Source organism: Hibiscus syriacus, unplaced genomic scaffold, assembly GCF_006381635.1.
Source record: "Hibiscus syriacus cultivar Baekdansim isolate YM2019G1 unplaced genomic scaffold, ASM638163v2 tig00112289_pilon, whole genome shotgun sequence".
Taxonomy (NCBI): Eukaryota; Viridiplantae; Streptophyta; class Magnoliopsida; order Malvales; family Malvaceae; genus Hibiscus; species Hibiscus syriacus.
Genome location: NW_024063295.1, coordinates 1,968,134 through 1,972,940, shown reverse-complemented (window position 1 = coordinate 1,972,940; position 4,807 = coordinate 1,968,134). Strand labels below are relative to the sequence as shown.

The 4,807-nt window shown below is 32.1% G+C and overlaps 1 pseudogene; it reads right to left on the bottom strand.

Annotated features, from left to right (window-relative positions):
• Positions 1-481: 481 nt before the first annotated feature.
• Positions 482-2,164, bottom strand: LOC120177462 (annotated as a pseudogene).
• Between the last annotated feature and the right edge of the window lie 2,643 nt (positions 2,165-4,807).

The following is a 4,807-nucleotide window of genomic DNA, read 5'->3' as shown; positions in this document are numbered from 1 at the left end:
AATGGGATATTAGTCCTTCAAACTTTAAAATGTAGCCTAAAATAAATCATCTTGGGCCAAATCCAACCCCATTACATCAAATCTTGGCTCATCATCCCTAGTTAATCCTACTACACAATTAATTATAAATACCAATTAAACATACCGAAATTGATTCTACACAACTCTTCCTTAAAATTTATTTAAGTAGAACAGAAGCAAATATTAAACTTCATTATTGACTTTGATCTCCTTAAAGAATTTTTTGACTTCGGTTTCCAAGTAGTTTCCTTGATTATGGTTCCTCTATAAGATCTTGACCACATTGGTATCCCATGTCCCTTAACTCCTTGACTTCTCTCGCAAGAACTCATTAGTTCTTCAAAAAAAAAAAAAATCAAGACAAATCTCGATGGACTTGAATGGATGATTTAATTAAATTTTAACACATAATTAATAAATATAATTTCCATAGACGATTAATGTGAAACTAAATACCATATGATAAATAAAGGATATCTTCAAATTCCATGTCATAATTTGACAAATCCGAAAACATACCAAGTAAATGAAAAGACAACAAAACAATAAGGCATCTAACAGTCAATATCTTCAAATCCAGAGTGACTTCATCCACTTTTTAATGCCTTCATAGGTTTCTATAAACCCCAAGCACTCACACTTACATGCCAGTGAAAGCTTTCTTCCCACCACCCGAAGATCCAGCAGGAATCACTTTCAAAACATTGAACCTCACAGTCTTCGACAATGGCCTGGATTACCAAAAGAAACATAGGATACAACGAATTACAACACAGCCAAACTCGACATAACATAACCATGCAGATATGATATGTAATAGCAAATGTTAATTTAGAAGTTTTACCTGCATTGTCCGATAATGACATGGTCCCCTTCCTTCACACGGAAGCAGGGAGAATATGAGCAGGGATTCGAATGGCGCTTCTCATACCTACAATGGGAGGAAAATTTTATGCTAGAGTAGCATTTTCTCAAGAAAAATACATTTGAATCATGCTGGATCATACCTTTGGTATTTCTTGATAAAATGAAGGTAGTTCCGTCGACAATGATAGTCTAACCATCTTGGCACTATGGCAATACCCCAAGATACGTCCCCTGATGGAAACGGTACCGTGAATGGGCATTTCTTATCAATGTAAGTTCCTACCAAGAAAAAGGACAAGATACAGAACATACTAAAGGACATAACCAACAATCTTAATCTGGTTAAGAACTGAATCCTCCATAGCATTGGACTCTTCTTCATGTAATCGAGTCAATTAAGTACTAAACCCCATTTTTGTATATCTGATTTACATCCATTCTATGAAAATGCAGGCAATATAAAAACAAACAAATTTATTAGCTAGTACGATAATGTCATTCCGGCCAGCTTAAAGAATCTTAATTCAACATAAGCCACTAGATGCAAGAATAGTACTAAATTAAGGACACAACAGTGTAACTGCCACATTATCACGTTTAGTAGTGTTCGCAACACCACAACCACATTGGCACATAGAAACATAGTTATTTTTAGGAAATATCACTGAACATCCACAACCGCAACATGGCAGCAGCATCCGCAATTTTTTACTACAATACATTAACAATCAAAACTCTATATAACTGATCATGATTGCGCCTAAAATACAGAATATGAAACAGAAAGGAAAAGAAACCTTCAATGGCTTCACGAGGGGTCTTGAAGCCCAACCAATGCTCTTCCAGAAGCGGTTCCCTCCCTTTCCTGGTCTCTTCCCTTTCCCGGATTTCTTAGAGCTGAAAAACAATATAAACTCGATAAAAAAAACGCAAATCGGAAAATAAAGAAAGCTCAAAATTTTCGATGGAATTGAGCAGTGGATTACCTTAAAAACACTTTGGGTTGCTTCAAAAACGCCTTCTCGGTCTGCAATAAATGAAAACATCATCAAATGACAAGTACAGCAAGAAATAAAGTGATAGAAAGAGAGAAGGAGAGTGGATCTCAGTGAGACCTGTTCCGCCATTGTTGATGAAGTCTCTGGATAGCTTTGCGCGGCTGGTTGCGGGCAAGGGAAGTCAAAATAAGAGAGATGAACTTTGAGAAACCTTAACCCTAAGAAAGGAACTCGGACTCTCAGTCTTTTCATAAGGGACCGAGTTTGGGTCAATTTATCAATTTGGGCCTTCAAGTATACATTTTATTAAAGCAATTTCAACATTGACTCAATACTCCCAAACTTGGCCCAAAGATAAACCTAAATCGATTTAGACTCTATCGAGCGAATCGAATGTGATAAAAAAATTGACAACATAACAAATGATAAAATAAATAACATTAATATTTTATTGAGAATGGTCTTAGATTCGAGTAACTAGGTTCGAATAATTGCACGAATCAAACAATCTCGGTGGTAAATGAATTGTTATTTATTGAGATCTCGGATTCGAACACTAGGAATGTCAGGGGTACGGCTTTTCAATGTCAAATGGCTAAGAGTTATCTTTGAACATATATTGCCTTGTACTACTTACCTTATATTAATAAAAAAAATTCTTTAAGATGTATATACATTGTCAATAGGTTAAAAAATTATGAATATATATACATTATAATCATCATACTATTCAAAATAATTGTGTTGTCATGTTAAAACCTAATAATCAGTTAATTTTTTTTTTTCATTTGGTTGATAGGCTATTAATCATTCATATATTATCTCTTATTTCTTAATATCTTATTTTCTTTTATCATTTTTATATTATGTCTTTATTATTTTAGTTTTTTATTATTTTTACATGATTAGATTTGACATCGCCATGTCTGATTAGATGTCACTTTATTTGTTATCAATTAATTGTTCGTGCTTTAGTCCCTTGGATTAGATTTGGATACACAATTTGCATTTACGAATAATTTTATCATGTCGCTATACTCTTATTTGTGATTTATTAGCAGTCTTTCAATAGCTTGATATCCTTTTATAATTTATTTGTCGATGTGGTCAACTCTATTCGTATTTATCTTTTGTTTGAGTTTATTTAGTTAGGTTTTCAAATTTTTATATGATCATTGTGTGATCTTAAGTGGTTAATTATTGTGTTAATGATTATAAAAAAATATTATTATTATGTATTTAATTTACAATTGAGATTATAAACTTCATTATAATAAATTTATTTTTTTATTTTTTTAATAAAGCTAGATATATTGTTAAAAAATTAGGTAAATTACACATTTAATACCTAAACTATCAATTTTGTTTCATTTAGTAACTAAATTTGTTGGGATTTATGATGCTATATCGATCAACCGAAAAAGTGCCAAAATGGGGTGAATTAGCTAAATAAAAAATTTGGGAGTATGGAGAGAAATGATAGAAAATATGAACAAGTATTTAGAGTGGTTAAATTTCCTCAATGAAGTTTACATCCACTACCTTAGCTCCACACTAAGGATTTCTATCAAATTCACTAATTTGTTCTTTCTTTTTTTAGGATCAAGAGTAACCTTTTACAACTCCCTAGTTTTCAATGGCTAAACTAGAAACTTTAAAATCATTGAAACTTTAAAATGTTCACCATAACACAGTTTAACATACATGAGATAAAAAAACATATAATCATTTATGTTCAAAACTCATGCATGCATAAAACAAAATAGACAAACAATATACAAAAACATTAAGCTTAGAGGTTACACATTCCTCATTTTGTGTGGCTAGAGCATTTGAATTTCTTCACTTGTGACACCATTGCTCCCAAAGATCTACAAGAGATTTATAGCTTTGCGTATCCAAATTGTTTTGGGTCCTTAAATGTTAGTGCAAAAGTCTTGTTCCCTTCGGAACCCATACTTGTCTAATTTTAAAATGTTTTCTAAGTTTTAAAGGACAAGTATGTTTCATGTAACCATGAAAATGGCAATGTGAGCATTTTTGCCATTTTAAACATGATGAATTGTTTTGAGAAATTTTTTTCTTTTGTTAAGCATTCAATCTTAACTTTTTAATTAAGATTTTCTTTTTCTAAATCATTGATTTTGAATTTTGAAATCTCAAAATAATTTTTCAAAATCTATTTTTGCTTTCAAAAGAAAATCATTTTCAACTTTAAAATTTGAAATTAATTTCTTATATTTGGAATTCATGGTCTTAAATTCCAAATATAATTCATCATAGGCATCTTGTAACTCTTTAAATGAATAAGAATTTAAATCACAAGAGTTGGAAGTTACCCTTGAATCTTATTCGATGGCTATGAGATATAAGTTGGCTACTTCATCATCGAAGTTATCTTCATCACTCCAAGCCGCCACAAATGCCTTCTTTTTGTTTGATCCCTTCTTCTTTAGAAGAGGACATTCATATTTGACATGTCCCATTCTTTAGCATTCAAAGCACATCAGGGGACCCTTTTTCTTGATCGATTCATGCTTCACTTCTTTTCCTTTAGAAGACATGAATTTTGTGAATCTTTTAAAGAGCTTCGCTATCTCTTCATCTTCATCTATCTCTTCACTTAAGTCTTGATTACTCTCATTGGTGGATTTGAAGGCGATTCTCACTTTATTCATTTTCTTGTTCTTTTATTCTTCTTCTTCTTTCTTTTGGAGTTTCACCTCATGAGTGAGTAAATAATCGATTAGTTCATAAAGGGTATACAACTCCAAGTCATTGGCTTCTTTAATGGCGGTTGCTTTGCCTTCCCATGATGTAGGCAATGAGGCAAGCATCTTTCTCATACTTCTTCATTGAGATAAACCTTCCCAAAGTTCTTCAACTCGTTTATGATTGAAGAGAACCGATCAGACATCGTC